The sequence below is a fragment of the Triturus cristatus genome, chromosome 2_2 (assembly GCF_964204655.1).
Source record: "Triturus cristatus chromosome 2_2, aTriCri1.1, whole genome shotgun sequence".
Taxonomy (NCBI): domain Eukaryota; kingdom Metazoa; phylum Chordata; class Amphibia; order Caudata; family Salamandridae; genus Triturus; species Triturus cristatus.
The window spans coordinates 1164093427-1164114928 of record NC_140582.1 but is presented as its reverse complement, the minus strand read 5'-3'; the positions used below and the strand labels follow the sequence as shown (position 1 = coordinate 1164114928).

General features: G+C 43.3%; 1 long non-coding RNA gene across 1 annotated transcript in view; it reads right to left on the bottom strand.

Moving 5' to 3' along the window:
- Nucleotides 1-616: 616 nt before the first annotated feature.
- The window catches only part of LOC146863290 (uncharacterized), a 354056-nt gene continuing 333170 nt past the window's right edge, over nt 617-21502 (bottom strand). The window contains exons 9-10 of the long non-coding RNA XR_014978589.1: nt 6129-6230; nt 617-3281 (exon numbers count right to left, since the gene is read on the bottom strand). This is a non-coding gene — a long non-coding RNA (uncharacterized LOC146863290). The remainder of the gene's footprint in view (nt 3282-6128; nt 6231-21502) is intronic.

The window sequence follows — 21502 nt, the reverse complement described above, 5'->3', positions numbered from 1 at the left end:
CCCTTTAAAGGAGAAAATTGAACTATGTTGTACAATGAATGGAGAAATTCCACTCAGCATTAAGATTAATACATTGCGCTGTAGAACCGTGTGATTTGACTTGTAGTTTATTAATACACTGGCAGTGTTTTTCATGAAAAAAATCAAACTTGTACTATGGAGAGAATTCAGGCGAAGAAATCACTCTTAATGAGAAGAGTTTATGTTTGTTCTGTAATTACATAGTTCCAATCTTAAATGTATTAGATTGGAAGGCTTTCAGGCCTAAGTTTCAATGACTCTTTTTCCTATACATTCTACATTTTGGGAGTTGGTTTTCATTGTATTTAGTACATTTAGCACATTTTTGTTTACCAATAAATGGGAGGGGAGTGGGGAACACCCTTCCTATTTACATTCAGTAAATGCAGTCTGTGTTTTTGTTTTGTAAATAGAAATCACCATGGAAAATTCTTATGACTAAAAGGATGTTTTAACCCCTTCAGCGCTGGGCGAATTCCGCCGCGGTGCTGAAGGGTTCGAGCGCGGGCGGGCTCATGACGGAACGGTTCCGTCATGAGCACAGCTCAACCGTGGCTCATGACGGAACCGTTCCGTCATGAGCATGGAAGGGGTTAAGGCAAGAGCAAATTGGTTTCCAAGCTAGGACCACTCCCTGTGAGGAGCACCTTAGCCTGAGAGATTAGACATGTGCTGCTGACTGTGCTGGGAATGTTCAGAGAGTAATAGACCTTTGTGAACCTCCCCTGCAGTCTGGTTTGCTTCTGTGTATGTGGAATGGGGACAACAGAGTGCAAATGAGTCATTTACTAATATATATATAGTTTATTTTAGTTATTGACCCCCTCCACCCATCCCATTTGTATAATGGACAGAATCAAGCAAATTTGGAGGCCTGCAAAAACCACTGCTGAAGAAAGGGAGAAATAATTTCTTAGAACGCCAGTACAGTAACCGGGCACACAGTTTTACTGGAGTAAACAATGTTATTAAGGACTGGCCTAATGAAGTGTTGTTGAAGTGTGACCTATTTTACTAGTTTACTTGATTTGAGACATGACTCACAGCCCCCCAAAAAACCCAGAACAGAGGCAAATGAAGAGCAGACCCCCAAAGGGAGACAGCATCAGGCTCACGCTACCCCATTCATTGCTTCAGATTCTAGGCATGCCCTCCAGGGCATCCTTTCTGGACTGAAACATCAACATCCAGGATGGTGTAAGGTGCAATAAAGTACACGGCCTGTACAAAAATTGGAATGTGATTGACGGTACCTCAATAGTTCATAAAATGTACATTCTGGAACTGGAGACAGAGATTCACAATATACAAAGTTGGCGTCACAATTGTTTGAAGGAAACAACCCTATATTTCCATTACGGGTTCTAAGAATGTGGATTAGTAGGAATTGTCTGGGAGGTGTGGATTTGCCTGAAGACATGTACTGTGCAAATTTGGAACTTATGCCTGCTCGCACCTTTGCCAGCTTCCAATACAGAATATGACCAAGGGAGCATAGACAGAATGAGACGAAATATTTGGTGGTCTAATATTAATTGGTGTTGCTAAGGAGAACCGGTGTGTTTTCACAGAACCAAAAGGAGGGACACATTATACACGAGGGATGGATCCACAACCCAGAGAATAATAAATAGCTTGCCTTCACTAGTCCAAGTGATTTCTGTATAGCAGCTCTGTGGTTAGACAGAGTTAAAGTGGCTGGGCAGTTCATTCTATTTACCACCTGCCCAGTGGAGAAAGATTTTTCTTCATGTTATCTCCTTATGCACGTTACCTGCCTGGCTGAATACAATGCAATCCACCTCGGAAGATGGTGTTATTAAGGAAATCACGGATATGGTATCCAGTTTCTAACAAAGTAGCTTCTCAAGAATGAAGATGTTATTACAGTAATCCACCTCAGGCTCTTATGGAGTTTACTGCAAATTCTGAGCTTGTTTCTAGAGGACGTATTTTATCATTATAATAATCAGTACTAGCACTTAACTAAAAGGCAATAAAATTGGAATTATTTGTTAATATTGCTTCTATTCAATTATGTGTATCCATTCATTAGTAATTGCTTCCCATTCCTGCATTTGGTGATACAATGCCAAGCAATGATTTAGGATATAGTTTACTTTGTAACTACCTGACGGTTTATTTACTGACGTTTTGTGTGGGAGAACACATAGTACAAAATGGTGCACAACATTGTGTTAATTTACTAACCATTATAAAAAGTTGTGTGTCATTGTTGAAGAATCTGTGCAACCCTAGGTTTTGGGATTGAACATACTGACTCATTGAGTTGGGGTTTTATGCTCACATTGAATGAGGCATTTCAATGTGTTTACCTGGATATACAGTTTTGATGAATAACTTGCTTGTACGGTTCTATTTTTTGACCCCATTGATTTTAATATTCAGTGACTTAGTCATTCCTTTAATTTCTACATCCCCATTCAATAGCTTCTTGCCACAAATACAAAAAATATGATTTAATGACACAACAATTCCATTGTTATTTAATGAAGATTACCATTTGGATTAAGAGTCAATGATACATGTCCCGATCATTGACTTCAAGATATATAGTTACATTCATTGATGCATGGATATTTTACTCAATCTTAAATTTATAGAATGGCACTGACTTGCATTTGTGTATTGCCATGTAATCAGTGAGACATTTTGTTCACTGACTTGATATTGTACTTAAATGTACAATGGCTTATATGTATATAATCCACTGCTTGATATGACGTCTTAAATTACAACTAAATGTCTTGGTGGTGCCACATTGAGATATTGCCATATATGGATACAATTGCCATCTATAATGGTGATTTTTATTTCCCTTCTTTGACTTGGTGTTATTGGTTGCATGTGACTGACCTGCTGTAAAAAGCAACATAGAATGTCTTAGGGATCTTGTTCCCATTCAGTAAAGTGGTGTTTTTTTATCCCATTTAAATACGTGACAATAACATTGGCATTAGATGACTTTGCGGTATTGTCCCCAATCTTTGACTTCCCTTTTTAGTTTCCATTTATTGTCCTCTTGTGCGTTCTTATCGAATAACTTGCAACACTACAGTCACGTGTGCTGCCTTCCTTTTGTGGTGTGCTCAGTCCTCTGACACCAGTGGACAGGTGGTATTGCTGGGAGCCTACCAGAGATGGGCATTGGTTGTGTCTTGCATATATTTCATTATTATTCCAACTCCACGTCCCGTGTACATTTTTCCAGTGCTGCTTCAAAGTTCCAGACTCTCTGACTGAAAGTAAGAGAAAAAGTTAATATGCATTTCAAAGATTTTAATGTCTTTTGATATTTTTCTCAAATTCAAAGTATAACAGTTACTGAAAGGATATACAAGTATTCTGAAACAAAAATGAACGAATCCTTTGAATTGCAACGTTTCATCCAATGCAAACCATTGCAGACGTGAGGAATGAGACGCTTCCAGTAGCATCATCTTCAAAACTCTATATTCACACTCCGCTATTATTTGATTTTCCGTACATTGCAACTTATTTTTACCATGCAATTTTAAATCAAGGTTTTTTTTTTTTTTACATTTTATTCTCCAGACTCTGACTGCTCTTTTTACCCTAGGAAAAGTTACAAATAAATCCAGATGCCAGATAGAAATTCAGCAGAGACGTGCAAACGGGTGAAACAGAAACCACTGAGCTAAATCCGGGTTAATATGAGGAAAAACATTAAACACGCAGCCATACAAATTCATTACATGTGCAGTACTTTAGTTATCTTCTCGGCAGGAAGTAGCAAAATTCAATACCTGCAGATATGGAAGTAATTTATCTGTTTTAGGAGTCAAAATGCATCAAAGCCTAACATTGTGGGAGTAAATGAAAACATAAAAAAATGAACAGTTAAGTGAAGTACCAGTTGCAAATTCTGATTTTGCAATTCATACACTAGCTAATAGGTTTATGTTTGGGCTCAGGCTTCACACTAACATTATGAGCAGCATTTGTGTCACAACAATTCTGTCTTTCTTACCACTAGGAGAGACCTAGCATGTAGAGAAATGTGATATACTTTCATCCTTGCTTTAAGAAACCTGATTCTACATCCCTTGCCAACTGGGTCATGTAATGCAGGTCAGTATATTGCAGTGTCTCCCTGACAACATTCACATGATGTATCTCACTAGCAACCAAGCCAAGAACGTGTTTGACAACTGCAGTGGTATGTGGGGTATAAATGCATTACAAACCTGCATGTTTCCGCTTATTAGTGCGCTGAGATAACCCAGTTAAACTGATTCGTGCACAATATCAAATTATATTGTAATGTAATGCAATTTGTGATTCATTCTTTTTCTTTTGAGTTTATTCCTCTTGTGGACAAGTGCATTTAGTTCAGTGTCTGAGTGTGTCTATAGAAAAGCCCAATTAATAATGACCTAGAACCCAGGAGGGACCTTAGCATGGTCATACACACTTCAAATCTTCAGGCTCTATGCCAAGTAGGCACTGATGTTAGCTAGTCCTGTGGATGAGGTTATCTTCAGAGCGCTAACTCAGTGTGTTTATGGTTCTATAACACTTTATCAAAACAATTCCACAGTAAATATCAAGCAAAGAAAGTCATCTTATATTTGTATCCAGGCATGAAAAGAAGGGCTTTATCCTGCAGCCCCCCCCCAACACCACAGTGTCTTTCCATGTGCCCGGTCCTAAAGGGGTTTACAGGCCAGCTACTAAGGATAATAGGAAACAAAGGATTAAACAACCCACCACCCACACTCTGCCCCTATTGTCAAGTCTCTCCTCCTACACATACAGAACAACTCACTTCTCTAAAGATCCTAGTCCCTGCAGCCATTTCACAGCATGTTCGCACCCCGTGCCATTCTTAGCCTCACCTTCCCTACCCATGCTCCGCATCTCCTACCCTACCGACCAGAGATCTACACACCTTACCAACTAGATATAAGCAACTTTCTCTGAGCACATTGTAAACGGTATTAATTGAATGAAGATGCATCATCTGTAATTATATTTTGCACTTTCATTGTGGACCATGACCAAGTCTTCTGCTTTTAGAGGCTTGAGTCACAGAGGAAATAGGACGAATGTCAGACTTGATTTCTCTTGGGTTACTTATGTCGAGAGTGAATGTTCAACGCTTTAAAATTCAGATGGAAATTTAGATGTTATCCTGGAAATCTAGGCAAGCAGTAGATTTCTAGACGTATTCACTTATGCACACGTTTGGATTGGAGGATTGCATTCAGATGTGCAACTTCACATTTCAAAACAAAATGTAACTGTGCATTTGCACATTTAAATTGTTTTATGCTTCAACCCTGAGAAAACTACCTTCATCATGGAGAAATACATACTACTTATAATACTGGGACATTACTCCACACCCCTCCCCCCTGGCTCCTTGCAGCCTCGAAACATACTGATTCCCCGCCCAAATCAGAAGTATATTTGCCTGTGTTTTTAAGGTAGGCGTATACCTGCAAATCGTAGGTGAATATCCACAAATACACAGGTTTGTTGGTGTTTTACAAGGATTTACAGGTGGACCCACCCAGTAATATCTATGAACAAACATCTTCTCCAAATGTACTGAATACAGAAATTTCACAATAGCGGCAACATTTCCGCAATTCCAAAGCCACTAGATATGGAAAAGTGCACCAATCCTGATTCTCTGAATTTAGATTTTGAATGTCTGTGGGTAAGGTGAGAATTTTGCATAATAAGTTCAACCTAGGTATGTAAAATGCTATAAGAATTGGGCCTTTAAATCAGAGGGGCAAATATTAGTTGGACTAGACAATGCGTCCCACAGCAGCTCAGTGAAACGTGTTCTTAAGATCAAAGAAGAATGTTTAACTCTGAAGCGCAGAGTCGATTCTAGCGCTATATAAAAAAAAAAAAAAACCACAATGGAAAGCAAGGACCTCTCCCAAATCCGAAGTTGTTGGTTATTAGGGAAACACTTAAGTGCTAACCCCTTCTTTATGTTACTGTCAGGATACTCATTCATATGTAAGCAAGAGAACCTTTTTTTGTATCTTGACGGTCATTCCTGTTTTCCATTTTCCAGTCATCCTGTGACCTTCTGCAATACTAACCTGGTGATTGATCAAGGCTCAGATTTATCTTAATGGTCATACACTTATGATCGTTGTCTGAACCGACTTGTTGCAAATTATATGGCCCAGGTGGTACTCTACCTGTTGGCACAAAAAAACAAACTCATTATATATATATATATCATCTTGGGAACATTCATATCCTTTATGCAATGGAATCAAAGGAAAGTCATAAATTAAAAAAATGCTGAGACAGATGCAAGATTAAATAGCAGAAGCTTCCAGAAGAGGGTGGAAATCAATTCATGTGTTGATATCTCACTGTTTCCTGCAGACCAACACAACTGTGGATAACTCTAGGAAAGACTCAATAGAATCAATATTACTGCTCTAGATTGGTTTACTTGTGGTTAAAGGCCAAATTCTACCTAACCCATAGCAGCTTCAAGGCATAGACATAAAATATACACAACATGCTATGAATAAGAGATTCATGAGTAAACAGATAGAGCCCGATTCACAGAACTAACTTAACACAAAATCCTAAACTTACTACCATTTTGGTATTCACAGAAAGCACTTACTCATTTTGGTATTCAGAGAAGGCTCTTTTTCATTGATGAGTAAGTGCCTTCTGTGCTTAGAATACCAAAATGAGTAAGTGCCTTCTGTAGATACCAAAATGAGTAAGTGCCTTCTGTGAATACCAAAATGGTAGTAAGTTTAGGATTTTGTCTTAAGTTAGTTCTGTGAATCGGGCCCATAGATCCCCAGAGTATCAAAGATATGAAATAGATTTTCTGCTTAAAAACGTAGGCCTTCATTTTAAATTTAACATATCTCAATGTTCCTTACCTGATGGCTCATGATCTTCAAATCTGAAGTCCATTTCGGTGGGAAGCGTACTGCCCAATCCCTCACCAGCTCTATCACAGACCACCGAGAATGGAATCTTTTCAGAAGTCTCTGACAGACCTTAGAGGGAATGGGTTATATAGGTACAGAATATGCTCATTAAATCCAAGACCTCATATTGATGATACTGAGATGTTTTAGTGTTTGTATGAGGTTACATATAAATGCACACAAGAATGCTTACACAGATGTAGTTATCTAAATGCTGTCTTCAAAACATCTTGTGCCCAGATAGATTCTCACTTTTCTCTTGCATTCATATTCATTTGAAAATTAGTGGTTACTTAAGTCGGGTATTTGTAACCACAGGCAACCTCTCTAGTTCAAGCGATCTATAGTTTAAAGGCTACAAATTGAAACCTATCAGCAGGCACAGGAAGACTTCACCTGAGCAGTGTTTGGTCATGTCCCATGAAGTTTAGAAGAGGGTACACATCACCTAGAGTCTCCTTCATTGAATTATAAAAGGGCCATCTGGTGAGTGATGCCTCTATAGATCTCAGAATCCAAGATGATATCATCAACATGTCAACATTCTAGAATGCCTATTGCAGGTGCTTGCTAGACAGGGAGGAGCGGGTAACCTTTTTTTTTTATCTGCACCGCACGGCCCCTTTAAGTCACCTAGGGAATGGAACAGCATCCAGCAGCATCTTCACTCTTCCAGCCTGTCAAAGAGACCTAACTCATCCGGAAATTTAAGCTAGCACCTTTCTCAACAGAAAGCTCACATGCTCCATCTTAAATAAAAGCAGCTGTAAAAAGCTCATATTTGTATTTTAATGAAAAATAAAATGTGTTGGCTTCAAAACTCAATTCAGATTGGTCATTCCAAACGACAAACACAATGGATTCATCCAAGCACCAAAAGGTGTGCAGGAACTTGAATAAATCCACCTATTGCCACTACTTGAATTGCCTGCAACACAATACAAAATAATACCCTTTCATTAAAAAATAAAATGGCTTTTATAGCATTTTATTATGTATTTGAAATACGGTAAACAGTGTAGTTTTAAACATTGATTGAAAAGATGCACATACTTAAAATTAATTTGTATACATTGTGTGAGGAAATTCAAAGTAAGCAATACACTTTTTTTTAAATGTCACTGGATGACAACTGATATTTTTCAACAACAGTACAGGACATTGCACTTTACTAAAGTGAACAAATCTACCTTTTTATTTTGGTGCGGTTTATACCACAGTTTTTATTTTTAACTACTAAGCACCATGAGCTTGTTTGACACTTGTGTCTCATTGTCCATGACAGCATGTCCTTGTTTATAGCTCATCTACCAGAACCTTGTTTTTGTATTTAAATTCTTTACTGACATCTCAGAGCAAAATTAGGTACAATATAGTACTGAATGGTTTTCTCCCAAAAAGTGGCAGATATAGCAAAGAGGTAACATAATATAATCCGCATAAAAAAGATGAAACTCTCAGACATTATTATAATAAAACATTAAGCAAATTGGTTGTACTAATGGACAATCAGGCCCGACAAGCCTCCTCAGTCATCAAAGCAAAACTTTAAAAAATCTACAATATGCTAAGCAGTTTAACCCATTATTCTTACATTTTTTATAAAGGTGGATCCACCCATTGTAGGGAGTGTGGGAGAGAGTCCTCTGTTAAGGGAAAAAAAGGTTATCCTTTCAATGGGTCCTAGATTAGAGTTCAGATTTAAGGACTTCCCCCTCAAATGTCCTCTAATAACATTAATTTATCATTACATTTCTAAATCATGTTTTCATAAATTGCCATTTTGTACAAGTTTTACAGCCAGGTGTGGGATGACAAGATTACATCAGACTGATTATGCAGCACCCCACACTGTAGACAGCCGATGAGTCCTCTGGGAGAAGGTGTCCAGAAACGCTGAATGATCATGGAGCAGTGATATGCGTACTGTCAAGGAAGGGGATGTGCCTAAGTCCGTCCTCGAGCAACCCCAAATTTGACGCCCATAATCCCTGATTTTCTGACATTCCCACAAGATGTGCAAAATATCGCTATTGTATTCCCCACATTTCCAACATCAGGAATCTGCACAGAGTTTAGCACTATATAGCTTAGGCGGATAACAGTGTCAGCAATGGAAGATCTTATAAAGGCTGTACTTCGAACGGGATTCCCTAAATTCTTTGTTATAGCCGGCTATAATAGATTATCATTCTTTCTCTTGGAACTGAGTCTGGAGGCGTAGCTCCCACCAGACACAGAGATTGGAGAAGTTATTTATGGAAAAACTATAGTTAATGAAGATGGCGTAGAGTCACAATATTGTCCCCAATAGTCTTTCCATGCATGAAAATACTGCATTAGAGGGTATTTTGTAAGTGTTATAGGGGGTTGTATCACTTTTGCTGGGTAATTGTGAGATCCTATTTCTGGAGTAGATTAGAAAAGGATTTCCAGGATCCGTCCTTGAGGGCATTGTTTATATACCTTGGGCCATATGTATCATTCCAAATTGCGATCGCAAATGCTGAAATTTGCAGAATTGCGGCATTTGCGATCACAATTTGGCTCTTTGGTATGTATTAAAGAAAAACTGCCTCGCAAAATAAGGAATCGCAAAATTCGCAATTCCTTATTTTGTGATTGCATTTAAGGAATCGCAAATTGCTATTCCTTAAATGCAATGGAAGAAGCACAAAAAAAGTGCAATTTGGCCTTAATGTAGCACAATCTGTGACAGTATTATTTCATTTTGCACAATCTGTGACAGTATTATTTCATTTAACACAATCTGTGACAGTATTATTTCATTTTGCACAATCTGTGACAGTATTATTTCATTTTCCACAATCTGTGAGAGTATTATTTCATTTTGCACAAACTGTGACAGTATTATTTCATTTACCACAATCTGTGACAGTATTATTTAATTTTGCACAAACTGTGACAGTATTATTTCCTTTAACACAATCTGTGACAGTAGTATTTCATTTTGCACAATCTGTGAGAGTATTATTTCATTTAGCACAATCTGTGCCAGTATTATTTGATTTAACACAATCTGTGACAGTATTATTTCATTTAGCACAATCTGCGACTGTATTATTTCATTTAACACAATCTGTGACAGTATTATTTCATTTTGCACAATCTGTGACAGTATTATTTAATTTTGCACAATCTGTGCCAGTATTATTTCATTTAGCACAATCTGTGACAGTATTATTTCATTTAACACAATCTGTGACAGTATTATTTCATTTTGCACAATCTGTGACAGTATTATTTAATTTTGCACAAACTGTGACAGTATTATTTCATTTAACACAATCTGTGACAGTATTATATCATTTTGCACAATCTGTGACAGTATTATTTAATTTTGCACAAACTGTGACAGTATTATTTCATTGTTTTCACATCTCAACCCCTATTAATAGCTGCCTAGGTAAAGTTGCACCCCATTAGTACCAGCACCCAAATACAACAAGCAGCAACTTAAAGGTTATTAGTAAACCTGTGGAAAGCGTATGTCATTGAGTGGAATCATTTTGTGGCCATTTGATCTGTTGGAGCTAGAAATACGCTTTTTTAGTGAAATCTAATTTGGACACGAAGGGCCATATTATAAACAAACATTTGCAATACACTCTGTCTCACATTTGTCAAAGTTAGAGCTATTAGCATTGTAAATTATTTTATTTTTACTTATGTTGTTTTGTTTGCAGTGGAGTAACGTAAGAGGTAAAGCAGCTGATTTTGGATTTGGTGAACCAAGTATGAATTTTAAAATTGATTAACCGTATTGTATGAGCAGCAGGTGAAGCAGTTTAGAAACATATTTTATTGCGTCAAGTGTCAAATATAATGCAGAGCTCTGCACTCCAGAAGCCATCTGCTACAGTATAAAGTACAAAAGATTAACATTGACATGTTGAGTATATGCTTTTTTTTTTAAATAAACCAAAAAACAATCAAATGTACCCAACATAACCCACCTCTCAATACTGCATCTCAGGCACCACCTCCACTCTGGCTTAGTGGAGAGTGATGTCCGTTTAACCACTTGTCTCATGTACCTCAGTCCTGCGCTAACAGTTCTAGATCGTATCATCTCTGGATGGAATGGGCTCCAGGTACAGGCATCTATAATCTGGACTATCGTTTCCAAATCTTCGGATGCTTTTGCGGGCATCCCCGTGCTTTAAAGATAGGAATCTCCAACCCCATGTTAAAATCGAGACCGTTTTTCTATGCAGATACGGAGGGCGGGACCTCTGCCTTCCATTTTCGTGCGATATCTCGTTTTGCTAGTATGAGACCCAAAAGCAATGAATGGCATTTTTAAATATTCCCGCCAATTCCCTCCATGATATGCAAAAGAACTAATTTAGGTGGGAAGGGGAGCTCCCATCCCAAAACCTCGGGCCAAACAGACCAATACCCCCCGCCAGAACCTTGCGAGCGCTGTACACAGCCACACTGTGTGAAGTAAGGTGCCTTCCTCCCGATTGCATCAAAGACATATTGGACATGCCACAAGGCCCGTCCTCCACAGCCTGACTCTAGTATAGTACACCCGGTGTAGGTAATTAAATTGAACTAGTCGGAGCCGCATTGCAATCACAGCCCCTTGAGGGGATGCCAGCGCTACGTTCCAATCGTCTCCATCTAGTGGGCCAAGATCTCCCTCCCATGCCGTCCTAAGTTTATCTAGTGTGGTGGGACTATTTGTTTCTAGCGATTGGTAGATTTTGGAGATTTTGTGATCTTGTAGGTCTCCCATGAAGAGTTTAGCTTCAATAGGGCTGAATTCAGGGAGAGACTCCAGTCCGGTAACACTAGGGAGTATAGCATGCCGAAATTGGAGATATTTATAGAATTGGGTCTTTGGCATCTGGTACTCCTGCTGGAGATCCCAAAAAGACTTCAGAATTGTACCCAGCATCACATCACCCAGGGTGGAAATCCCTATATTATCCCAACCTCGGAAACCCGCTAACGCCGCCAGTTGAGGCAATCTCCCATTAGACCACAGTGGCGTTTTCCTCGTCATTTTGCCCCAACACCCCATTTTCTGCAGAGCCTGTCTCCACACCTGAAAGACTATCCTCGTGGCTGACGGCAGAGCTCTATGCAAAGGGGCAGAGTATAAGATAGTATGTAGGGAGGCAAACCCCATGCAACGTCTTTCCACCGCATATGCGGGGTCACTCCTATCTCCATACCACTAATCATTCAAGATCAGTAGGTGTGAGGCCATATAATACGATTGTACATCCGAAGTGGCCAACCCCCCACAGTATGTCGACTGAAAGCAAGTCTTCAATGCCACTCTGGATGCCCTCCCACCCACAGAAACTGGCCCAGGGTCGAATTGATCTGGCGAAACCATGTTGGGGAGACAGGGTGAGGATGATTCTGTAATTGGTAGAGCAGTCATGACAACAATACCATCTTGTAGCTGGGCGAGTGACCCCGGAGGGACCGGGGCATATGAGACCAGGTCTCCAGCTCCTCGCGTACCCGTGCCCACACCGGCACCACGTTACGGTCCCATGACACTCTCGCTGAGTCAGACAGGAAGACTCCCAAATATTTTACACCTACTGTAGAGACATGCACTGCCAAGGCCCAGGTGTCCAGTTCCATTTGTTTCCCCAATATCCATAAGGTGGATTTACAAGGATTCATGAACAAGCCAGACGATTCCCCATATATGTGCATGATGCGAAGTAACCTTGGCCAAGTGCTGTTAATATCTGTCAAGAAGAAAAGGACATCATCAGCGTATAAGGCTATGCGGTCTGAACACCCCTGGGCCCATTCAAATCCTGCGACTTGAGCATCCATCTGCACCCATGCCGCTAAGGGCTCCATCGCCAAAGTGAACAGGAATGGCGACAGTGGGCAGCCCTGGCGGGTACCCCATCTAATAGGACCGAGGCTGTAAGGTCCGTATATAATATCTTAAGATAGGACAAGAAGCGGGAACCGATATTTAGACGATCTAAAAGGGCAAGCAAGTATGTCCAGCGGAGGGAATCAAAAGCTCTGTCCATATCCGCTAAAAGGAGTGCAGCCGGCTCATCCAATCCCCGAATAGTGGCCGCCGCGACCTGTGCTCGACGAATATTATGTCGCATCACTCTTTGAGGCATGAATCCTGCCTGGTCTGGATGAATCAGGGACATAATATGGGATTGGAGTCGATTTGCCAATGCCTTGGCTAAGAATTTAGCTTCTATATTTACCAAGGAGATGGGGCGATATGAGGCGTGTTGGTCTGGGGTCGGCCCGGCTTGTGGAACACAACTATTTCGGCATGCCTCCAGCCCCCCGGGAGGCTTCCGCATTTTTGCGTCTCATCTATCACTCTAAGGAGACGAGGTCCCAATTTCATAAAATACCTCTTAAAAAACTCGCATAGATACCCGTTAGGGCCTGGGGCTTTCCCGGAGTTTAAGTCCCCTAAAGCTGTAGACAGTTCCTACTCCATAAACAGAAGGTCTAGTTCAGCCCGAGCCTCGTCAGAGAGGGTCCGGGGCGGGAGATCTCCTATGAAGCGGTGTACCATTTCTTCTGGTAGGGATTCTTTTGGGGTGTAGAGGTCTGCGAAGTAGTGTGCAAAACTCTCAGCAATCAAAGAGGGATCTCCGAGAATCCCTCCATTAGGTCCTTGCACTCCAGGGAGAACCAGGGGGCTCAAAGCTCCCTGACACAAGCGGTGGAGTAGCTTGCTAGACTTGTCCCCCCACTGATACATCCTACTGCGGGACGCCAACCAAGTCAATCGGGCCTCGTCCATCAATAGATTTGCATGGGTCTGTCTCGCTATCAACAACTGACGGCGGGCCAGACCACCCCCTGCCTCCCTACTATCTCGCTCAAGTTTCATGATGTTGGCTTCGGACCTCAACAGTGATTCCTTTCGGGTGCGACATGCCGCCAGTGGCACAAATATATAGTCCAGTCTGCAGAATGATCCGTGTACTGCTGAAAGGTATGTGTAGCCCTGTTCTTCTCTATGTAACCTACGCCAGGGGTCCATCCAACCCAAACCTGACACCAGAGTGTATAATTTGGTGGTCTGACAAACCACAGGTTGGCCTCCCTGTTTCCACCTGTCCCTACCCATGTCCATAACCTCGTTCCAATTACTAACCCGTCAGGTATGTCTGCCCACAGGTTCGTGAGGCGCTCAACCAATGGCCAGGTCAAAGGCGGGGGGCATAGACACTACCCAGCACCAACTGCTCCTTGTAACTAGTACCCATGATGAGAATATATAGGCCCTGGGTATTCACCCATGACCTGAAGTGTTTATACGAGACCCATCGGTGGATAAGTATGGCTACCCCCCAGGATCCCCTCGTGAACCCAGCATGAAATACCTATATCTACGGAAGCAAAGGGTCTTCGTTCACAGTAAGTGCGTCTCCTGCAGTATGAAGATGTCTGCCCTATAGCGTTTGGCCTGTTGGAGTATGGCCCCCCTCTTTACTTTGTCGAGCGGGACCCTAACATTCCAGCTAACGATGTGAAGGTCACCTGTGGGGGCCTGCAACCTAGCTGTGGAGGTTGCCATTGATAGAGCCAGTAGCATTAACGAGCAGGGCGAGAATCTGCCAACAAGTATACAGTGGTTCAATAAATGGGTGATGCAGTAAAAATGAAAAAGTAGAAACATCACAGGATATGAGACATTAAATAATCTATATTCTGAGCACAAATAGTAGCCCTACAAAGCAGTGTTCCAGTGAAGATGAACATAAATAACCCAACTACCCCGTCAAGTCGTCAAGATAGGGGAAGACTGGAACCCTTGATCTGTGCAGATGAGCTGTGACCATCGCCATCCCTTTTGTGAACACCCGAGGGGCGCTGTAAGGCCAAAAGGTAGCACGGTATACTGAAAATGCACATGGCCTACTATAAACTGTAGGTAACGCCTGTGAGCCGGCAGGACGGGGATGTGAAAAAATAAGCATCCTTCAAGTCCAAAGCTACCATCCAGTCTCCAGTGCTGAGGGCAGACAAGACCTGAGACAATGTCAACATTTTGAACTTCTCTTTCCGGAGGAAGCAGTTGACATCTCTGAGGTCTAAGATAGGATGCAGGCCTTTGTCCTTCTTGGGCACCAGAAAGTAGTGGGAGTAGCAACCACAACCTACTTCTGGCACAGGGACTTGCTTGATAGCTACCTTGGCCAAGAGAGCCACAACTTCCTGATGGAGAAGGACCAAGTGATCCTCCGACATGAGAAGGAGTGTTGGTGACATGGTGGGAGGGGCAGTCTCGAAGGGGAGGGAGTAGCCCCTTCGGACTATCTGCAAAACCCACCTGTCCGACGTGATGTTGTGCCAGTGGGTGAGGTGATGGTGGATCCTGCCGCCCACTGGCAACTGGTGGCCCTGAAAGGTCGAGCTAGGAAGGTTGGAAGGCTGCTGCAGAGGGGGCACTGGTGGACTGGTCCGCCCACTGGCCCCCAGACCCACGGCGCTGGGTCCCACATTCCCGGCCGCATAGAGGCTGAGCAGTTTGCGCCGGCTTGAGGCCCTGGGTGGAACGTGGTGGGGCACCCCTTCCGTAGCCACGAAAGGCAGACTGCACAGGGCGCAAGGTGGTAGCGAGGCCCAATAATCTGGCCGTAGCCCTAGAGTCCTTGAAGCGCTTGAGCATGGTGTCTGCCTTTTCGCCAAACAGGTGACGGCCATCAAAGGGCATGTTCAAAAGGGTCGATTGGACATACCCGGAGAAGCCAGTGGACCTCAGCCAAGAATAGAGTCTTAGGGTTACCGACAAAGAAATCGTTATGCCCAGCTTCCCCAATACCTCATAACTGCTGAAGTATCTGTCGTGGCGGAGGTGGCATGTGGGCTCCAACGGGAGCTGAAGCGTTGAGACAAAAGATCCGCAGGCTTCTCCTCCGCTTGGACTCAGTCTGCATTGTCCTAGCCTAGCATAGTGGCTCCTGAGGGGGTAGAACACAGGTGGAACCTCCCACCCACAAGCCGCACCGAGTGCTCACCCAGTCGCATCCGCGGGTAGTCGAATCTCCCCCTCCCCTAACGGGTGTCACCCGTGCCTGCCTGTGCCCAGTATGTTTCGAGCTCCTAGGAGTGACACGCACGCACCCAAGCTCTGGGGCACTACCTTCTCCTACCAGCCACGGTACAACAGTCCACCCTCCCGCGCGGCCCGAGCTGACCGCCGAGTTGTAGTAAATGGGGCAAGGAGGAGAGATCATAACACTCACCAGGCCGGCTTTTGCTATGTGTGCAGGCACCCCCCCGTACAGCCTCTGCGCCGCGTGTAAATCGGCCCACCGTCCATCAGCAGAGTGCCACACAGCCCTAGGGCTCTCCGGCTTATGCCCCAGGCCTCCGGAGGTGTCGCTCCTACCTCCAACAACTGCCCCGTTCGTCCAAATCCCCCCGTGCGGACCAGCTCAGCCGCCGAGGTACAGCAGGGGGGAAAGGGGATACCCAGGCCCTCCTCAGGCCACAACGTATGTTTCCCGGGGGATACAATCAGAAAACATGCCGCCGCCTCCTGTTTGAATCTGCCCCCGCAGAGCCCATCGGCCTGCTGCAGGCTCGCGCCTCTCGATGTGCGGCAGCGTTGTGGATCTGTCCCCCGTAGCCACAATCGACTGGCTCCACCTCCAGGGCGCTCTCCGGACTCCCAGGCCTCATACCATGCCGATCCGTTCAAAATGTCAAAAGCACGGCTAATTTTCGGACCTTTGGATACTTCTCTGGTTTCCTAAGCGCCACGGGGACTTTCAGAGTGAATTCTGCTGACAAAGCAGGAGAAATGAAGGATATTGGAGACGGGCTCAGTGGAGCTTGCCAAGTGCGCGTCCAACAAGTTGGATCGCCAGGTCACGCCCCCCCAGATGAAGCAGTTTAGCGGTTGGTCTGTTGAGCTTTATGTCTGTGTGTGTATACTACTGATGGTGCATGTTCAACATGAAATCTCTCAAAGCAAGGGTACCATTTAGTATGCATGGAAGAATGCTTGTGGCTAAGCTCTGAGACACCCCTGCCTGCTACTGCCTTTAAAGAAAGGTTTAAAGAGAATGGGAGCAGCACTAGTTGTACATGCGCTTTTTATTTACGGTTGTGGCATTTCTCATTTAGACAGACTGTGCATGCGTACGCTCACTAGTTGGAGAAGTGTTACCTCAGAAAAGACACCACTGTCTAAAATAGTCAAAAACACCACAACTAGAAGGGAAGTATTTCACTAACAAAAACACCTTCATTCTCAATGCAATACCATCTAAATATTAAAACTAGTTTAACATGTCCTTCAAGTGGCGCTTGCAATATATGCAACTGTAGGTGTCTCAAAGAAGGAGTAGCGTACTTTAAAAAAACATGCCCATTCTAAAATGGTTTCCACATTCAGCGACTTACGTCAGATTAAAAAGGAAAAGAAAAACAAAACGGTAGACGTATCAAATGTGGAGTTTTCCACCCATGCCATGCACAAACTCCACATGCAGCGGACTATCATGTTTTTTGCCCTAGAAGGGTCACCAAGATCCTATATGTTTATCAAAACAGGCAAAGGGCAATCTGAGAAGGGGTCATGTTTTTTAATGACTCAAGTTTCTCTTACTCAGTATACCTTTAGGAGACCAGCAGAGCAAAGTGTTTACAAATGTTAACATCTGGGTATCTATGGATGTGTACCGTCACATTTTATATACCCAAGGCCCCTTTGAAAATAATATCACAGAAACGGGTCTAATAAAGAGATAGAAAAGTGGAGGGTCCTACTGTGGTCATGTTAAGCAACACAAATGATATGCTTCCTGCTTCCCAGCAAAGTTAGTGATGCTTCAGAGAGCAACACTGCATATTCCATTAAAAAAAAGAAATATAAAAAAGGTAGCCATGGTGGTCGGGGAGGGTGGAACATGATCTCCATGCACACCCTACTCTGTGAGCCAGAGCAGACACCTAAGAGACCAAATTTGTCTGAATGCAACGAATAAATGGATTTCCAAGTTCAGAGAAAATATTTTGGCATCTCACAGTACCACCTGTGAGCAACCACCGCTATCATTAACCCCGCCTTTTAATTGGCATCAAAGACAACCATCAGGTTCATGAAGCTTTTCAGAGCTGGTTCATGTAATGTAATTATAGAGAAATAGGCCACAAATGTTTTTGTTGAGTAAGGCGCAAATGTTCTTTTTATTATCACTAATACAAATTCTGTACTGTGCGATGTAATCTGTTTGACGGGAATCAACAACATTGGAAATATTTGACTATTGCTTAAAATACATTTGTAATCAAATGCCAGAGTAACCATTGTGAACTGTCACGGGGCTTTAGCTTAGAGCAACTAGTGTTTCTGAAGCACAACCAATTACCGTACGTAGGGCATCAGATGAGCAATGAGTCATTGATGGGCGTGAGCAGTCTAAGTGGGACGTTAGCAGCTTTACCCGAAGGAACAAGCATTCTCCACTATCCTGCGGGAGCGTACAACAAATTTATTGCATATATCCTTTCAAGTAAAAAACAGAAAAACAAGGCAAACACAAAACTTCTAAGTTGTTGGTAAGCCATAAAAATCGAGCAGAAAGAGCAACTAAACCATCTTTCCACACATAGCCTTGCAGCAATAATTACAGTCCGGCTGAATGAAAAACTATATTCCTTTAGTTAGTTATGATGCATTTTTACCGGCACCCGACCACACGTAATGTTTCAAGTGGGTTCTTCAGCCTTATATCATATACTACATGTATTTCTATAAATATGGTATGTCGGGAAACTAGCTGGTTGATCAACAAAATGAATAACAATCGGAAACGTAACAATTAAAGCGTTGTGATAAACCCATGCATACCGTGAATAGTGGACGTGGATGGCATGTTATTATTATTATTATTATTAAGGGGCATTTATAGAGCGCCTGGTTACGCAAACTGCGTGTCCCCGCGCTGAACTGAAACACTCCGAGAGAGAAGTAGGGGAGGAGCCCACTATTTTGAGAAGAGGTAGGTTTTTAATTTTCTCCGGAAACTGGATTCGGAGGGGTCCAGTCGGAGGTTAAGAGGTAAATTGTTCCAGCTTTTTGCCGCCAGGTATCGGAAGGATCTACCTCCCATACGGGCCTTTTTCACCTTAGGAACCTTAAGCAAGCCTCCTTGCGAGGAGCGCAATGCACGGGTTGGTGCATACCTTGAGATGAGGTTCAGGAGTGGTGCTGGCGCCTTCTTAGCGAGGATCCGGTGGCAGGTGCAGAGGGACTTAAATTCAACTCTGCTCCTCACCGGCAACCAGTGGAGTGTCTGGAGGGCGTCCTTGGAGTTAGATCTTTTTGGGAGGTTTAAGATAAGGCGGGCTGCAGCATTCTGTAGCACCTGAAGTCGATTTATCGCTTTACAGGTAGCTCCTAGATACAGTAGGTTGCCAAAGTCTAGGCGTGAGGTGACAAGGGCATGCACCAGTGTTCTGCGGGCGGTCGTAGGAAGAAAAGTTAAGACCTTCCGCAGAGTTTTTAGAATACTGAAGCAAATGCCCGTCACCCTGTTGATCTGTGGTCCGAAAGACAGGTCGATATCTAGCCAGACCCCGAGATTTCTGACTTCTTTCCGAGGTGTGGGGGCCTCACCTAGACAAGGTGGCCACCATGCCGACGTCCAGACAGATGGGCTGCCTCCCACCACGAGCACCTCGGTCTTGTTGCCATTTAATTTAAGGCAATTAGTGGACATCCAGGTTGCAAGATCTTGCATGCAAGCCCTGAAGCTGTCCATAGCAAGGCCGGGTGCACGCGAGAGGGAAACAACCAACTGTGTGTCGTCGGCATAGGTAACAATTTGTAGTCCGTGTCCCACTACAATTGGAGCCACTGGGGAGACATAGAGATTAAAAAGAGTTGGGCTCAAGGACGAACCCTGAGGAACGCCCTGACCCAATTCTATGTCTCGGGAATAGTGGTCCCCTTGACGGACCTGGAAACTTCTTCCCGTCAGGAAGGATAGGAACCATTGGAGTGCGGCTCCAGTTATACCTCCATCATTCAGACACTGTAGCAAGGTGGAGTGAGCTACAGTGTCGAGTGCAGCACTCAGGTCCAGTAGGATAAGGGCCATAGTATGACCTTCATCCACCCCCTGTCTTAGGGATTCCACTGCCGTCAGTAGTGCCGATTCCGTAGAATGGCGGGGGCGGAAGCCAAATTGGGTGTCGTGCAGTAAGGCAGCTTTGTCTATGAAATCCATAAGTTGGATATTGACCGTTTTCTCTGCCACCTTGGCAAGATAAGGTAAGAGAGAAATGGGCCGCAGATTATCCAATTTATCAAAGCTGATGGTAGGTTTTTTCCTGAGCGGAAGGACCACCGCTTTTTTCCATTCTTTAGGCACCGTCTTTGTCATAAAAGACACATCCAGTAGATGCCTGATGTAAGGCTCCAAGGCCCCCAGGCTGTCTTTTAGTCGTTTGGGAGTAGTAGGGTCCCGTGGGGAACCCGACTTTACAGATCTGCATATTTTTAGGAGAGTTTCTGTGGGTGGGGTAACAAAGTTGGTAAGGGTGAGTGAGTTTCCCCTATCCCTAGAGTGTTCTACAAACTCAATCCCATTCGTGGGTTGAGTTGGAAAAGCCGAGTAAATTTTAGATATTTTCTCAGCAAAAAAGTCTGCGATTCTGTCGCAAGATTCAGGCGAGCAGTCATCAGGGACAGTGGCGGATTTTCCACTAGAGAGAGTTTTGTATAGTAGAAATAACTCCTTTGTCGAGTTACCTGCTTCGTTGATCTTAGTCTCATAGTGTGTAGTTTTTGCCTTTCTAATCAGTCCATGGTAGACTCGCCTCTCTGACAGGTAGACCTCTCTAGTATCTTTGGAGAAAGCCCGACGCCATTGCCTTTCAGCTCTCTTCAGTAAGGTTTTAGCATTCCGCAGTTCAGTAGTAAACCAGGGTGCGGTTTTTTGAGCACGGTCACTGGGATTAATTTCAGATAGCGGGGCTGTGAGATCTAATGCATCGTAGATGCGTTTGCATAGGTTGGAGTTAGCTGTATCTGCATCATCTCCCCCTGGGTCGCCTCCTTTTGTTAGTTCCTCGCAGAACTTGGACTGGGAGAAAGAGGCCCATTTTCGCCTTAGGTGGTATAATGCTGTGGGTTGTCGGGCTCTACCTTCAGGAATATGAATGGTGAAAGGTACCAGGTGATGATCTGACCAGGGGATGGGAATGGGAGTCTTCGCTTCAACTTCCCCCCAGTTAACAAATATGGGATCTAGTAAGTTCCCTAACTGGTGGGTGGGCCCGCTTACAATTTGATTAAGTTGTAAAGCTTCTAATACTTGGCAGAGGTTTTTGCTGGTGTTATCAGATGGATTGTTGAAATGGAGGTTGAGGTCACCAAGTACCATGAATTTATTTTTACATATCGAGGACTCTATAATGTATTCAACTAGACTCTCCTCGAACCTAGTTGAGGGGCCGGGGGGTCTGTAAATTAACATACCTTCCAGTGTGTGGTTGTT